This window comes from Rhyacophila brunnea, unplaced genomic scaffold (assembly GCF_057557595.1).
Source record: "Rhyacophila brunnea isolate RB1 unplaced genomic scaffold, BYU_Rbru_1.0 scaffold_3, whole genome shotgun sequence".
NCBI classification, from domain to species: Eukaryota; Metazoa; Arthropoda; class Insecta; order Trichoptera; family Rhyacophilidae; genus Rhyacophila; species Rhyacophila brunnea.
In genome coordinates, this window is record NW_028232965.1 from 10,830,851 (window position 1) to 10,849,358 (window position 18,508).

General features: G+C 30.7%; 1 long non-coding RNA gene across 2 annotated transcripts; it reads left to right on the plus strand.

Moving 5' to 3' along the window:
- Positions 1-25: 25 nt before the first annotated feature.
- Positions 26-14,922, plus strand: LOC147067872 (uncharacterized). 2 transcript variants are annotated; one of them, XR_015071310.1, is made up of 5 exons: positions 26-170; positions 6,538-6,754; positions 8,367-8,581; positions 12,110-12,279; positions 14,005-14,922. It is a non-coding gene; the product is annotated as an uncharacterized LOC147067872 (long non-coding RNA). The 2 variants fall into 2 exon arrangements; XR_015071309.1 differs by lacking the exon at positions 26-170 and adding an exon at positions 5,306-5,546.
- The last annotated feature ends 3,586 nt before the right edge of the window (positions 14,923-18,508 follow it).

An 18,508-nucleotide genomic window follows, 5' to 3' on the forward strand; every position in this document is an offset into this window, starting at 1 on the left:
TTCGATAGAGCAGTAAATTTACCGTCTTATCGACCGTGCACCTGATTATTGTAAACATAAACATAACATAAGCGTGAAGTTCGATAGTTTTGACAGAACATAATAAGCGACGCTGATCGAGAGATTACGATCTAATAAGCTTCATGTAAGAGCAGTCGGAAATAATAACGGTAACAATAAATAAATTTACCATATATATGTAATTCGTTGGCAGTGAAAAAAAATCGTATTGTGCTCATTTTGAAGGTTAGGTAATTATTGTTCCACTATTAGTTAAGTTTTGACAGCTGCCGCCTATTACCGCGCCAATTTTTATTTTTATTTAAAATACATCGGATAAAAATTAATAAAAGGTATGCTGTTGATTTTAATATTTAAATTACGTTTTAATTTGAAGTGGCATTAATTTTTGTTTTCTACACAATATTACAGACGTGTCTCGTAAATCTCTACGTATACAGGCCAACATTTGCCGTGAGCTGTTGTCTCGAAAATAGATGGCCATGTAGTATTGAAATCAAATTCATGCCTAAATATAACACTTAAAAATAGATAATAAAAGCCACCGGAATATAAGAAAGACAGAAGAAAAATATGTAGTTAAGTAAATTTGAAATAAGTACAATCATATCGTATACATTTATATAAAATTTTGAATGATTCAAAAGTAGATTAAAAGTAGGTGTTCATAAGGATCAAATTGTGATCTGACTGAAATTTACTAAAATTGGAAATTACTATCTGAAATGCTCCTCAGACTACACGTCATTTTAAAATATCAATGCTATACGGCCATCTCTTTCAGATACGACATTTCACAGTAAACAATGATACGGCAAAATGTATTAGGTACATATAATTTACATGTAACACATTGAAAGTGATTTTTTTTGTAAATACATTAATTATCATATACCTAGATAATAAATTATAAATTTAACATCCTAAAATTCTATGTACTTAATCTTAAAATTTTTAACAAACCCACAAACGACCGCTATGCACCGGTTTACTATATTTATATATTGTAAATCCATTTATATGTAAGTGTTGATTGTCTGTAGGTACTAATTGTATTGAAGAACATTTTATTTTAGACGAGAACGAGAAAAGTCTCACACTGATAGGTAAATAAATAGTTAAGTACGTTATGATGAAAGCTTTATTCAAAATATAAGCGTTGTACATACTATATTATAACATCTCAATATAACTATTATCATTATAGTCCATTGATTGACTGTTATAGGCTGTGTTAGCTTCAGCTAAATTCGCATAGTTTTTAAACGTACACACTTTCTGACAATTCGTAAGGCAATCGGCTCCGTTGATAGGTTAGCGGTTAGCTTATTGGTATTAGATAATATGCAGCCAAACTAATTAATATGGATCGGTTTTCAGCCAATTAGATTTCATACAAATATTTATGATGCAGGTGAGCCCAGGCTGTACTACTCTGAATGATTTTCGTCTGTAAAAGAATCTCCATAAACGATGCTAAAAACAGTTGACATATTGTTGTGGAGATATATCCTCTCTTACCAACCGACATACTGCTAATAAAATTTTCTGTAACAATTTATTTCTGCTTATATTTTGTGAAATAGACGTTTTCATAATATTGTAATAAAGACGATTTTATTACGTTGGCTATTATCGCTTATTTTATTTTATTTTTTCATTTCGGGGTCTCACACGAATAAAAGTAAATGTTCCCTGGATATCTCATCTCGTTGGTATTAAAATAATGCTAGCAATGTTATAATTGCTTACGTGTTGTATAATATCTTCCTACATGATACTATACTCAGTTACAAATAAAGACCTACTCGTCAAACAAACAAAAAAACGTATCTACAAAATGTCTGTTCTACATGAGAAAGAAAAACAAGTATCTTTTTCGACTAAAGATTGCTTACTTGACAATTTTTTATGTCCACAAATAAATAATTTCTAAAAGGTAGGTACTATGTAACTATTATCATAAGATAAACATCATAAATTATGTTTATCATGAACACGAACACTATGATCAGGTCCGCACACAGATTTTTTTTTATAAGAGTGGCCTCTCTGTGATTCTCGTCGCTTGAACCATGCCCCCCACACTTTTGCGGATATATTCTCCATGTACTAACCTACTGCTATAAATACGAGTACTCCCTACGAGTTATTTCGACCTGACGCATCCACTAGTGGTTATCGAATATGCGTGGCATGGTCATAATTATTAAAATTCTTAGTGCCCGTTTGTGTCATCCACGCTGTCTTGTAAAAGTAAATATTGGATGCCTCGGATGGTTTCATCAATTGATGAGTTCGACTGACAGATGCCTTATGTGTCGTAGAAGAAGGCCCAACTCGTTGCGAAACCTGTTCGTCGTCCAAACCATCTGGGTCACCCCTGACGAAGAATAATATAAGTAATATTCTATTTACCTTAATAATTTGTATTTTTTTTTTGTTGCTAGGAAGGGCGGTTCGGGTCCACAAAACCTCCCCTTGTATACACGCCTGACCTTGATAGTGTAATTAGTATAAGCAAACATGGTAAATAATAGTATAGTTGGTGGTATGTGTTACTAGGTTTTTTTCACTAAATTCGTTCTAGTTAGACATTTATAACCTTCATGAATCATTTTATAAATTTACTAACATAGCTAGATAAGTACTTTATCTTTTATTTATTTAATAGTATGACGGTGTTTCCAGTGAAGTGGAAAAATTAATATATTTGTATAAAAAGGTGACTCAAGTAAGTACCTAATTTTATACTGAAAAGAAAAAAAAACTCCGTATACCTATCTAAGAACTATCGAAAAGTGATGGATAATTATATAACATATTAACGAGAATTAATATTATGGTAACCGGACAAAACAGAACAGCCAGGGAAAAAATGAAACATTAATTTTAGTAGAATCTATTTAGGTTAGGCCAGGTTAGGTCATTATTTCGTTGTACCTAGTCATCATAAGCTAGCCGGCAAAGTCCCGTTTATTTGAGGCTTCTAGCGATTAGGAATGCAGAAATTAGGTATATAATTTGATATATTATGGCGTATTGAAAATCTGTACTATTAAAAATCTATCAACATAATAGAGGTAGGACAATTTCAATATTAAATTTATATTTTTTCTCAAAGGTCATAGTTATATTTATCGTTGTTCTGTTTTGTCATGTTCTGTTTTGTCACTGTTCTGTTTTGTTATTAGTAGGTACTTATATTTTTCTCAAACAAGTACAGTAATTTAGTTCGACCTGGGACGTATAAAATAATACCAACCACGATTCATTTAAGTATTTCATATTTTTTTGATTCCATTTAACTTTAGATTTTCCTCATCGCTTTATTAGTAAAATTAGTCCTAATACATTAGATATACCTACATATACGTTGAGTACCAGTCAAATTCGTTTAATAGCATTATGCGACTAAAAGTCATTCATGATAATTATGATACATATAAATAATAGTACAGTAGAAGCTCGATATAACGGAGTTCGGATATAATGGACAAAATATCCTGTCAAATATGAAAATTGTTAAAAACATCTTGTTAATGTTATATAATATGTTCAAATACAAGTGTCACTGCTTGCAAACAATGTTAAGCGCATGATAATAACTTAATACCTCTCGTACTCGAATTCGGGCCATAATGCTCGTATAATATTGAACGTAGCACTGGCGTTTGCAAGCTGACCGTTAATTCACACAGCTGAACAGCAGTTTAATTTGTGTACTCGAAGTGAATCGATACATTTATTACTCCATTCGATAAGCCTAAAATGGTTAGAAGTAGATGAAGGTGACCTTGGGTATCACATCATGACTGAAAGTGGAATTTGCAACTGATGTTGAAAAATGAGGATGGAAGTGAAGATGTCGAGGAAGATGAAGCAACGGGTCCAAAAACAAAAATATCATTAATAAGACTAATAATTAATATGACGCATTTTCGTAATTTTAGAGAGTTTATTATAAAAAACAGCAGACTTCTTCAGTGAAAACAAAACTAGATTCTTTTTTCAATGCAGGATTACCGAAAGCAAGTGCGTCGACATCTTAAAGTAACGTCACTTCATGACTCGTATGTCATCCGAAGACTAATAAATAGGCTTTTGTTTGTGTTTTATATAACGAACTTTCGGCTTTAACGGACACCCTCTATTGTATGGTATTGTTTTTTAAAGCATGTCGATTGCCCAATAAGCCCGGTTACATTTTGTTAAGTATAGATAAAACAGCAATTGACTCACAATTTGCAAAACACAGTTAAGGTTTATTAATTCATTTTTATACTAAATATTTTTTTTAAACATATTTTAATGAATCTTGGCAACATGATTTGAAACGATCGAAACTGGTCCTGATCATTATCAAATTATATTAATAAAGTACTATAATAATATAATCTTTATTAAGTAAAATTTATTGAATTATAAACGTATTTGCAGAAATATAAGCATTTTTATGTCAATAATTTTAGAGTGATCAATATGAAGACTGGTAATTATTTAGACGACAGTAAATTTTTGTATACGCCCACGGTGGCCGCGCGGCATAAGCGTTGGACTATAAAGCCGTAGGTCCCAGGTTCGAATCCTGGGTCTGGCAAGTACACATATTGTTTTTCAATTTGTGTGTGTCAGGGTATGGACCTAATAGGTTGAGCAAGTGGCTGACATCCATTTCTCGTAAAAAACAAAATCTGTCAATACAAACCTCCACTCTGTGGAGGCCCTTATAATCCTATCAGGATCGGACATGGTCAAAAAAAAAAAAAAAATTGTATATAATTCACACGATTTATTACATTATGAAATAATTATTAACAGTACATGATCAACTCAAATTCCTTTATTAGGCGCTCTTGTTTAAATTATGATACTTAGTCAATTCTCCACCATTAATCCATTCAATAATTGACTTGCTTTATTTAAACGCGCCATCTTCAACATTTTGTACAAATCGACTATATTCGATATTTAATATATATATATATATATATATCTTGTCATAGTATTCTCTTTTAATCATCTCTAGTATCTCTTGGACTAATATGTAGGTAGTAGAACCTGAAAAAATTGAATTTAATGAGACTCTAATGCATTTCTTCCATCCTTCAGACAACATCAACTTAATTGGATGAGACCAGGTAAATAAACGATATTATGTACAAATGTAACTCAGACCCTTGCTCTTTTAGGATTTGTATAATATATATTTGACGTTTATAGTATGATTAAAATTCTGTATGCTAATTCAATAAAATGAAAGTTGCATTAATAAATCTTGTTTATATTCAGTCTTAAATAACGAAAAATTAATCATTTTTCTTGTTCTACGCTTATGAGTTTTTGTAACAAGCGACTTGGCCAGTTTAAAAACAATTAAGTACACACAACACGTCAGTTCGTAAGTTAACGTCTTGCATGACCGACCCAAAGACAACCCATTTTCGTGATAGATTTTGTGATAACGTACCACGATAATAGTGATAAACATTAGCCATATAATATCTAATCATATTTTTTACATTGTGAGTACATATTTTATTATTTTCAATTTTTATATGTGCATTATTTTTAATAAAAAATGATTGCTAGGTAGTACGGTTTGTAAACTCGGGACCCCATGATTAATTTTCTGACAAATACATCTCAACTAAATAGCTGCAAATCTTCCAGAGATTCATTTTTTTCCTAGTGATAATTCATTTTCCTTTCAATAATTCGTCAAACGATTATTTTTCGACGGTCTTTCTAAAATGCATGCATACTTTTCACTTTCTTGAAACTCGTAGGTCACTTCTGCTGTTGAGACATTTTGCATGTTATCGCGAGGGATGCTTTCCAATCCTGGCGTCCGAAATATTTTGAATTTACATTCGCCTGTCAATTACCTACGTGGTCGCAGCCATGACCTATTCTGAGCCGGAACATTTTTCTCGTGTCAAGCCTATCAGGCACGATTAGCAAGGGATGCAAGACTAGTGAATGCGCTCCCCAAAGACATGACATTTTGTTTTTGAAATTTTATTTTACTGTATAAAATATTATTTGATTTATTATTTGTTTAATTAAATTAAACACACTTTAATAGTACTTATTCCTTTTTAAATTAAATTTTGGACCAGTTTCGTCCTCACCAAAGGGATGTTGTCAACTTGTTCACAAACAATGTAGTTCCACCATGAATTGACAGTTAACACTATAAAAGAAATGTATTAAATAGTTAATGTTTTTTTCTCTATTGTGAGGGTAATATTTGTTATAATTTCAATTTCATGTTGTGAACGTCTTGAGTTTTGATTTGTTATGTCCACAATGCATTGTTTTCTTAAATAATAAAAAAAAGTATGTACATTTAATAAAATAAAGAAGTGGAATTTAAAGAGAAATTTGCTTTAAAAATAAAAATATATACTAAAATTTCAGAACATTGTTAAGATGTAAATTGTATACCTCTAAGAACTCTTAATTTCCTTTCAATATTATAAAATAATTATGTTTGTTTATATATTATTAAAGAATACTATCTAACAACGGAAAAAAATGTTTTCCGCAACGTGGCGTCGACCAGCAGAGGTAGAATTTCCACAAACATGGCGAACATTTGAAAAAATCTCAAAAGAAGGAAAGACAATGAAATTTAAGATACAAGATATAACAGATGACTGGCACGACGAGGTAGTTGAGCTCATGACCGCACAATTTCTCACGGAGGAGCTATGGCATATAACTTCAGGTAATTATTTGACTGAAATAACAGTATAAAGTAGGTATTAAACGAACATTTTTTTTGTAGATCGATAAATTTGTATATACATGACAAATAGATACTTATATATTTTTTTAAAATTTAAGTGTATAAAGTTTATATAATATGTTTGAATATAAATTTATGTCTTACCAAGTAAGAATTAATTTTATATTAGTACTGTCATCGTATGCCTACCGTTACCGTCCTACGACATACATCCACTATTAGGTAAAAATCCACAAGGAGAAATTTACATAAGAGAATAATTTAAAAATTTCGTCAAAATATTTGTACCTACATAGATGATACATCAAAACAAAACACTCAACGTACGATTTTACGCAATTGTATGTAATACTTTAAAATGCCGAAAGGCAGATTAGGAACAAAACTCTTCACCGCCAGAAACAATGGCGGGATCAATTATTTACGTACATACTACATTACATTTCTAACATTCGTTAGTGCGCGAGATCCTGGATAACAGAGAGAGACCGGTTTCCGTATTTTGGGTATCATCATTTTGCTTTTTTAAACAATGGTTTTAAAATCTAAAAAATAGTGTTTACTTTCATCTTTACAGTGTATCATAAAAATGTAAATAAAAATAAATTGTACTCATTCATTACAACACAACAAAATACAATATGTATTCCATATTATTGAATATCGATCAGTGCCGGTTTACCCCACTTCAATATTAAATTATTGTTATATATGTATATTTTTAATATAATGTGTGGATTAAGTATCATTATTAAGGTACATTTATTGTTTTTATTTTAATTAATAAAAATATATTGATAACAGCTACCTATGAAAATTGTGTGAAACTTCTTTACTGATGAAAAATATTTAAACAATAAAATAATTTTTCTATACTTAATACTTTGGACGCTGAAGACGCATATGCGCGTAATGGCCAGGCGGCCGATCGATGTAATTAACGTGCATTTTAAAATGTGCTAATTAAAAAGTCATTATCTACTCAGTAGCGAATGCGTTAAATTAATACTCAATCATAACAATTTACATCAGTCCACAACACTTATTAATGTATTAATATATCAATTATGTTAAATGCTATATGTTGAACGATACTACTAGTGCTAAGATTTTTTTGGCAAAACAATAATAATTAATTTGAATACCTAATATAAGAATTTTACTGTAAATAGGTAATTGACTCATAAATGTCCATAAATTATCCATTGACACAGGGTAAATAAATTATTTACTAATAATAACTTTCTTATCTTTTTATTATATTTGTATTAGTAATTAATAATTTAAAAAGACTTTGATAGTAAACTGCATATTTGCAGTAACATGAATCATAAAAATGCACTATCTCATATTAATATGTTCGAATTTAACAAAACTGGATGAATTTGTTTTTGTTTTAAATAATTTTGTTTTGATTAACTTGCTTCATTCCAGTTAGAAATTATTACACAGAATATTACACCACAAATTATTACCTAAAAAAATTATAAAATTGATCAAAATGATTACATATTTCTTTTTAGTGAAGACTTATACTATCTACAATCTTAGGTTTAAGAAACGTAATCTCTACATATTATTATGACTTTAGGTTGCGAAACCGATCCAGTGTTCAAGGAAGTTTTCAATTATTATTTACGAGAATTCGTATTTCCTCAAAAGGCTAGTACTATTTGCCTTATGGAAAATGATAGTGATGAAGTTTCTACGACTAATGACAGTGAAAACAAGAAGAGGCCCGTATTAGTTGGATGTAATCTCACTGGAATTGGAGAAAAGGAAAAGGGCGATGACTATTCCGAATTTGTAAGATTACCTAAAATAATTTAATAAAGATATTGATACTAAATACTGTATTCTTAGGGCTTAATGCATAGTAAACTTATTTAAATAAGCGGTAGTCTTATAGCCTGAAGATTTTTGTTGTGGCTGTGCCACTGTAGACAAAAATGGCAGAAAAGTAACAGCTGTCAGATAAATACGTATTAGAAATATAAATCAAGTAAACACAGTCTTTATAAATATTGTTTGATTGTTGCCGACTAAGCAAATTATAAGCTAATTTTATAAATGCATAAACATGAATGACGAGCAGTATTAAGTATATCGTATTATATTATTCACACTCTCGGAACCAGATTGACATAATATAGTATTATAGGTACGCATAGTATTACAATATTTTGGTAATTCACATGGTGTTACAATCATTTGTAATTTAAAAAAACATTTTCAAAATACTAGGGACACCTGTATCGCCGGTGCGTGCATTTATTCAATTAACCACTGATAAATCAACCATTAGATTATTAAAAGTTTATATTAATTAACCATTTCTATTTTTCTTATGATTACTATTCTCTTTTAACCTTTTTCAACAACTCTCCAATATATTCTTCATAACTGTACTTAATATTTGATCTAATTTAATTTGATTTATTATGCTTTTTGTGCCCGCCCGTTATTGTGATCATCTTTTATTTTATTATATTATATTCTCATTATACTTATCCTCTATGATTGATCCTGTTGGTAGACCTATATAAATAATAATAAATAATAATAAAAAAATCATATTGCACAGTATTCACAATTTTATCATTTTAGGTATAGCAATTACAAATATTTTAATAAGTAGCAACATATAGATTTAGTTCAATCATTGGATTCGAGTCTGCAACATACGGATTTAGCCGGCTTGCACATTTAAACTCGCCCGTCTGCCGCACAGCCATAAATTAAACTTTCTAGGAACGTCGCACCGATGTTATATTATTTTATTATGAAGATCGTCTAGCGACAGTCGTGCGTAACCTTTCGGAATATGGATATGTATGAGGTGCGGCGACTGGCGAACTTCGACATCTAAACAAGAATCACCAAATTATTCGTAGTTTGTGCGTAATTGACGTAACTGGCGGCTTCGACTCACAGCCCGAGGCGCGTGAGATTTGTTGCTAGCAACACTATATGTTTTTTTTTAAACTAAAAAGTTGCATTCCATCATGTGCGGAGCTCCATTTGGAAGCGTGTGTTTTGTGAATAACGATGACGTCACATCGACGTATTCAACATATCGCATACAAGACTAGTTTAGATGTTCGAGCCGGCTTCGAGTCGGACAAAATGGAATGGTAAACAGTAACTATATAGCCTTAAATAATTTCATTATAATAATTGTCATTAATATTCATGGAATTAATTGGGTTATTCTATGACTTTGTTTATTGCGATTAACCAAGAAAGATAGAATCTAGGCATTTTTTAAATATCTTTTTTACCTAGGTAAATACAAATAGTGGGAAGTTTCTTATTATTGTTCGTTTACATAGCAAATATGTGTATCGCCTGAACTCAAATGAATTGCAGTAATTCAAATAAAATATCTGATCAAATCCGAAAACAGCTGTGTTTGTTTGCCATGTGTGTTTGAAAATCTAAATGAGTTATGATTTTTAAATTGTAATTTGTAGTTGTAATTCGTATCTCTGTATTTTAACCACACGTAAAAGATAAACATTTCCTATGAGACAGCGAAAAACAAGTGAATCAGTATAAATAGAACAAATATATACTTAAATAAATTGTGATTTATTTGTATTCGACAGAATTGCAACAAATTTTGAAGCAGTACGATAAAATTAGTTTCATGCAAGTATATATTATGATGATTGATGAATTATAACAAACATTACGAAAAATATGATAACAAATTCGGAGCCCTTTTAAATAAAAATACATAACTACCGAGATTAACACTTACGTAGGAAGAACAATATTTATATGTATTATAATTACCTACGTTAAATTCTTTGTGTCTTTGTTTTTTTCTGACCCGACCCGACCCGTCATCGAAGATATGCGAAGATAATTATGTTCGATTCGATGTTCTAATGCCAAATGCATTTTATTTATGTTGTTCTATAATTAAAATGTCTTTATTTTTTTCATGTACATCCAATTACTTCCTTGATATATCTGTGCGACTGATATATTGCCACTTGATCAAAAAATGAAAAGAATGTGTTCGATTCGATTCGAATGTAGTGATTCAAATAATATGTCTTAATTTTTGCTAGTTCAATTACCTCGTTGATATTTATGTACGCCTAATACATTGATAGTAATTAAAAAAGTACTATGGCATTTATATTATGCAAAAAGATGTTCTAATAATTGATTGGTGATATTAACGAGTAGATATACATGATAAGAGTGCAATATTATGAATACAATATACCATGCACCAAAATTCTATTAAGGGCCAACTTGTTATGTCTTATCTAAAATGAAGAATTTGGGATATCTTTGTGAGCTTGAAGAAAATGGTTTGTCAAATATAATATAATGAAGCGTGCCAAAAGATTGATTTATTTGAAAGTTTGTCAGAAGCAGCTCTAAAGGTTCAAATATATTATCATCACGTTATGTGCTGTCACGTGCTGTTACAATAAGCTGCCGCTACGGGGAAAAACTGTGCAATGTCGATTTTGTTGGTATTTAAAATGTTATTAGACTGATGCTTCCATCACATTTGAACCTTTAAACGAGCAGTGTTAGATAGAAAAATCTGACAAAATCGCCAGAACAACAATGAGGTGACCTCACGCGGACCGCGCTATATCGACAGGCATATGGCTAAATGAACTTTTTTTTCATTTTCTACATGCCTACACATTTTCGCCTCACGTTTTTTTTGATTTTAGTATTTGGCACTATGTATTTTCTATAAGAATATTGTCTATTATCTATGATCTGCAGGTTGGGTTCTGTTGAAAATAAAATCTATGAATGCAAAATTGCACGTAATTTGAACGTATGCATACGTATAAACTGTTAAAATTGATTTAAATTAGCATAGATAATGAATAATAATTCAAAATACTAATACATTTGAGTTGGCACTCTCCATCATTGGATTTATAGAGATAATGATTATTAAAAATATTCTGCGGATTGACAAAACCATAGACTAAATTTGTCGCTGTGCCAGCATGTGACGATACGTGACGTGATCATAATGTATTTAAACCTTTACATGCTTTCTACTTCAACTAAAAAGTATTTTTTCTATAATAATACCAACGTATTTATTAAGAATATTATAAAGAAAGTTTAAATAAGTAGACACGTTTTAACAGAATAATGCAAAGCTAACCCCACCGTAAGCTTTACTCTCTAATGATAACTGAGAATATATATATATATATATATGTATACCAATCAACGAAGCGACTTTGAGTAATGTCAGGTACTTCAACTAGTTATCTACAAAATGATTTTTCAAATATAAATATAGTATTATATTATCTAAATATTCTTAATTATTTACAGATTACGTGTAAGTCGGCTGAAAAGCTATCAAAAATCTATTTGGAGGCGAAGAAACATTTTCCTAACATCTATGAAAAATACAACACTGACAAAAACATGGGATCTTTTGGATTGTTTGTGCGTCCGGATTATCGAGGACACAGTATTTCCAAAGAAATGCTACTAACAAGGTATTACAGTGATTAACTGGTTAAGTGCCCAAAGCGTCTTTGGACGCCCTAATTACACCAATTCCTATGTTAATTACTATCAATTAACTAATTGCGGCATAGAAAGGATTAAATATTATTCAACATATATGATATTTTCAAAGCGGCACATATTTCTCGCTAATAATATAATATGTATTTATAAGTTCCTGAATAAAGGAACATGTCACTTAAAAATATTATTTTCTTAATTTGAAATTCAGGGCATCGGCGTGAGTAATCGCGTTCCATAATAATATGTTTTTGATTAAATTACCATTGTGTCGCGCCATTGTCAATAATAACGATAAGTATTAGGAGTACTGATCCACTTCTAAGGACACTACGACCCACAACTGAGGCTTTTGTTGAGAATGAAAAACGACCACTTCTCCAAGTCATGCACTGGTGTTTGGTTGGAGATCCAAATCCTCTTTATATTGATACTACAAAAAAAACAGTTGGGCAAGTGATAACATTATATTACTTAAAGACCTTGATGTCAGTCTAATGGACGTCCTGAACATTAACAGTTACAACTGTAGCTAAGAGAAAATCTTTAACCAGTTGGTCGTTAATAGGGAATCCAATCCCGAACCAAAATTTTGATCCCGGGATTTCCGGATTACAATTTGACGATCCTGGGATTGGCGTTTTTTTCTATAGTTAGTATTAGTTTTTTTTTATTTATACAAATACCATTGATAAAATCGGTCAAAAAATGTCTAGTATAATAATTTATACAATTTAAGACATGTAATGTTACGTTTATTTAATATTAATTTTATATAATTATATAGTTATTGTGTACGTTCAATCTTGGAAATACATGGGTTTAATGAAGTAAAGAATATTGCAATATATATAATAATATGAAAGTAAAACAGTTTTTTTTTTTTAAGAAAAGATAACATTTACAAAATTTGGCGTAGAAATATGTGCCTACCTGCACGTTCGTGGGACTGGCAGCTAGACACCATTCGCGTGCCAGAACGTCAGTGGCGTCTAGCTGGTTAAATGAACGAATTTATTATTTTTCTGATGTTCTTCCGATTGCGTATGACATCAAAAATGGTTATTTATTATCCGTGAGCATCCGGCTATTTCCCCTGTGACATGTGCAGATACATACATATCACTAACTTAATTTAGTACACATACTAATTGATTGTGATTGATAAAAAAAATCAATCCCGAAGGTTTCGGGACTAATCCCGGGATTCATAGGTAACGGAAATTGTCCATGATCCGGGATTGGATTCCCTAGTCGTGAAGTCACTGAAGACTAATTGAAATAGGGGGAGGTACGATTAGTGTTAGCAACAAAGCCAAGATTACAATTCGAATAACTTTTTTTTAAAAATAATATTTAGAATAATTTATAAGGAGAATATATAACTTACTTAATTAAGTATGCCAAAAGCCTTCAACGGAGATGCGTCGGACACATAGCTCTTAGACAGAGTAGGCGCTGGATGAATTTGATGATTCAGCTACCCAAAAGGCCACTCTAAGGTACGCTGTACCTATATTTAAAAAAAAATTCAAGTGAATATTCTAGGTTAAGCCACCGCGGATGAAAAATATAATCTTCTTTTACCTTTCAAAGGTTTATCTATCTTGTCTATGTTTTATTCATATTACCGGCAATCGGTTTATGAAATATTGACTGCTAATGCAAGAATATTTGTGTATCTTTTTCTACAGAATACCTCTATGCCAGGCTTTCGGGGTGAAAATTTCCAACACAATATTTACCGTACCTGCATCGCAAAAAGTTGCGGAAAGGGCTGGCTTCTTGACTGACGCCTGTATCCCTTATGCCGAACTTGAAGAAGCTTTGGGGTTCAAGATGCTACAGAAGGTTGAATTCTGCAAATTAATGACATTAGTTATACCATAGTGTAACTAGTTAACTTAGTATAATAGTATTAAATACGAAAGCATTTATTTATCGTGTGCTATTCAAATTAAGTATTATAATAATGTGAACTATGGATACATTGCATTGAAATTGATCATTGCGATTATTTTAATTATAGCAAAACTGCTTAAGCATTCAATATAATTTGTCGTTATATAAAGCGTAGTATATTTTTTTCTATTTATAGACATATAGCAATTTTATTGGTGTTAATTTAATAAAGTTTGAAGGTTGAATCAAAATATTATGTGTGATGTAGTAAATAAAGCAAAGTTGAATTCAGGGTAACAAAAAGTTAAACATTAAGGAAGACTTAAATAAACTACACAGATTTGTGATAACTTAAAAAGTATTTTTTCCTTGCAAATAGTTAGAAACAGTATGACGCATATTTTCTTTGAGATCTGAAGGGAGTGAATATCGAACTCTTTCGATGTGTTCAATGGCAGGATCACACATACATTGGTGCCTGACTAAATTAATTTTAATTTTAATGGCTTAGATACCTCCTCAATATTAAAAAAATACATACATTATGTTGTTTTATTTTTCAATTATAGGTACCTATACCTAAATTCCAAATTGTAAATCAAACAATAGTTTTAGAATAAAAGAAACTCTAATTTATAAAAAATACAAAAATTCAATTTGATTTATTATGGTTGAATGTTTAATAAAAAAATGTATGACATCTACATACCTATCTTGTTTTTTCATTTCTGTCAATCATTAAAATACTCATTTACAATTAATAATAATAGATACACGACATGACAAGTAATATACAACAGCATTAGTAATATTAAAACAAATTTCCAATGCAATAAGAATACCTACATAAATTATAAAAAAAAAATTATATGGAAGTACACGGAGTTAGCAAAGTAAGTATATCTACCCAATTTATGAATTTATAAAACAACGTTCACTAAACAGGAATCCATGAGTACGCGAAGCCATTTGGTTGAACACGTCATGTTATCTTGCCACGCTAATTGGCATTACCATTACAGTTAGTTTTATGCAGCTCGGTAGAAAAATCCAATTGGCTAACTCCCGATTTCTAAGAAACTTCTCAGAAACAGAGAGATCAATACTACCTGCTTAGAATGGCAGAGTTAATAACAATAAATACTCATATACCTAACATCGGTAATTGAGATAGCTACATAAACTATGTATACATCACCCAATATTAATTCATATACATCAATGGGTATTATATTAATGATATACAATACAATATATAAGTGTATATGTAGGAACTTAGTGGTAACAACTTTTGAAATATCTATCAGTGACATATACATTATATTATATCAGCATCCACTTAGTTATATAATAATATGAAGTTGGGTATTTCTGATCAATGCAGAATCTATAGAATAGAAAATTCCCCCAAACTTCCCCACTGGCGTAATTGGTTAGAGCACGGTACTTATAAGAAAATTCCCCTACGTTTTAATACAATGCATTAGCACCCTTGTATGTAGTGATTTCAATTAGTGTCTGTGTGTACTGCTTTATGCAAAACATTCATCCAATAATTATTAAAATACTTAAAAGGCAACCAAGAGTCTGCTGTATCGATGAGATAAAAGATAATTTAGTTGAATACGTGACAATACAAAACTAAGGACCAATAAGGGAAAAGACAGAAAGGATGGGCCTTCACCCAGTAGTGGATCGAGAAAGGCTGAAAAGAGTCCTAGTAAAGTTAATACGAGGTGTAAAATATTAAGTAAAATTGAACAATATCTCGTCTCTGTTCTGGCAGAACACACTAACTGGAGAATCCTAGTTTTGAGTAATCTGACTTTGAAGTTGTTAAAATGTTTGAAATAATGGTCTACCATGTGAGTTTATTAAGTAATCGTGAGAATGATGACTTTAAAATAAAGAATTTTTATTTATTAAGAAGGTTTCCAGACGGTAAAGTTTGAAATAAGGAACATTTTGGTACTAACTCCATTTGTCATTTTTTTCGAATTAGTGTTTTCTGCCAGAACAGTGACATTTATTCTTATGTGATTATAGGTACATATTTTATTAAAATATTTTACCAGAATAGTAATACCGACAACACTAGATTTGTTTTATTATTGTTTAAATTATTAATTATTGAACTATCGTAGACATAGTAGTATTCGATTGTTATGAGTAATAAGTGTATTTTATAGTTCTGCAACTTTTAAGTTGGTATTATTAACAGCTGTTTACGATAGTTTTGGATTAGTTATGGATGTCTGAAACAGGTGTTAACTTCACCAATTCAATAGTTGGGATTAATGAAAAAAACATCTTTGAAAATAATAACAATGTTTTGAAACGATTAGGTTTTTATTTAGAATTTACTGAGTTTTTATGGAAAATGAGTCAATTAAGTGTCGGAAAGGCTTGTAAGTCACCGCTTTAATTAATCCAGTTATATACGACCCTGCAACTACCCAAATAAACATTAGCTCGGTCAGCATGTTGCATATTGAAAACGTCTAAATAACTCTACACAGAGAGATGGAGTGAATTCCCTTGAAGCTTTCGAAATAGATACAGGCAGAATGTAAAACGACCCGAAAACGAAGAGAGACCGTAAAACCTAATCGTATTTATTCCGGAGAACAAAATTTAAGGTCCGATCCTTTTGAAGGGCCGAACAAGGCTACTCGTGCCTGGGGAGCAGTCTCGACCAAACAACGTTTATCCAGTGCATAGAGATGCGTTGTCCGATACTCTGATACTATCTGATTGTTAAATGAATTAAAATAATGAATATGTATGTATGTATGTATATATACTTAAACCTTTTGTTTTGCTCCCCATTTTCTTCATTACCATGATCATTAACATATTATAATAACTATATAACCCATTACATCTTCACTTCCACTATGGTTTCCGCATACTCACAAAATTACACATCACATACTGGCATATTTATCTATATAAAAAACAAAATGGATAAAGTAAGCCATATATTATACCGACTTAAGAATGGAAAAAGGCGTAACCATCAGTTTTTTAAAAATAGGTTTTTTGCATTATAATGTTGTTTACGATGAAATATTCGTTGTGTCCAAAGGATTTAAGTTACAAATGCCGATTTATTATCTAAATTTAGTTAGCAATTTAAACAACTAATCATCATTTTAGTTGGTTTTTTGTTTAATGAACTCTAATTAATATCAGATTAGAAATAGAAAAAGCAAATTATTAATTATCATCCACTTCAAGGTTACGTATATTTTGTATTTTAACTTTGACCGAAAATCACAACTAAAACGTTTTTATGCCTCCTGTAAAATTTGATTTGTGTGGATTATGCTCTTCTTCCTTTCCACAGTTGATATTATAGAGGTAGTCTTTGATACTTCTTTACTTTATTTTTTGATACTGCATGAGAATCGAGCAATTTACGCGGCTGGTTGGTAAACGATAGGAATTCTGGAAATTGCCACGTTGTGTCCATATGCACCGCCGAACAAGCGGGCATAGTCAAAAAAGTAACTAAGACATTAAATAAAATGAATAATCACTATGACATAACAGAATAATAATTCTGTCTAAACTGATTTGTTCCACTACCAATAATGTTTATAGTACGAATTGGAGTTTTTCTTTAAAAAAATGTCTAAATATAAACATGCATTACAACAGTGGATTTTTTTTTAAACAATAACTGAATCATTCAAACATAAATAATCCTCAGATATCGTGTAACAACATAATAATATGATTAAAATGATCTGATGTAATTTTTCTAGAAATAAAAGTATTAATTAATATTTTTATGAAAATACTGTCAGATACCGATATTATCATGTATTGGTACTTTTCTTTCGCTATAACATCCCTACCAGCAGAACGTCCCTCGTCAAACTGAATGGGAGAGGTGCTCTCGAGATAATTTGCCTCGTATATTATGTTTAGCGGAGTGATTCCAGTGAAGGCTTGAGAACCTGTATTAGTACATAAAATATATTTTAAAAATTTACCAGCTACCTTACTTTACGCAAAAAATAAAAAAATGTGATTATTTTTAAACGATTCAATGGAATATGTTTACGGTTTTTAGTGATTTGCGTAAACCGCAAATGCAAATGAATTTGTGATACATCGGAATGATTAAGTAAAACAATGTATATTTTCAGACAGCTAGCTTGAAATAATTCTCTACTTTACTTTGCATACGGACGACGAATTATTATCTCAACTAATGGAGACAACTCAAAATAACTTGGGTCTTTTTGTTTTGTAGTGTACATTAAATTGAAGCTTCATTTCAATACA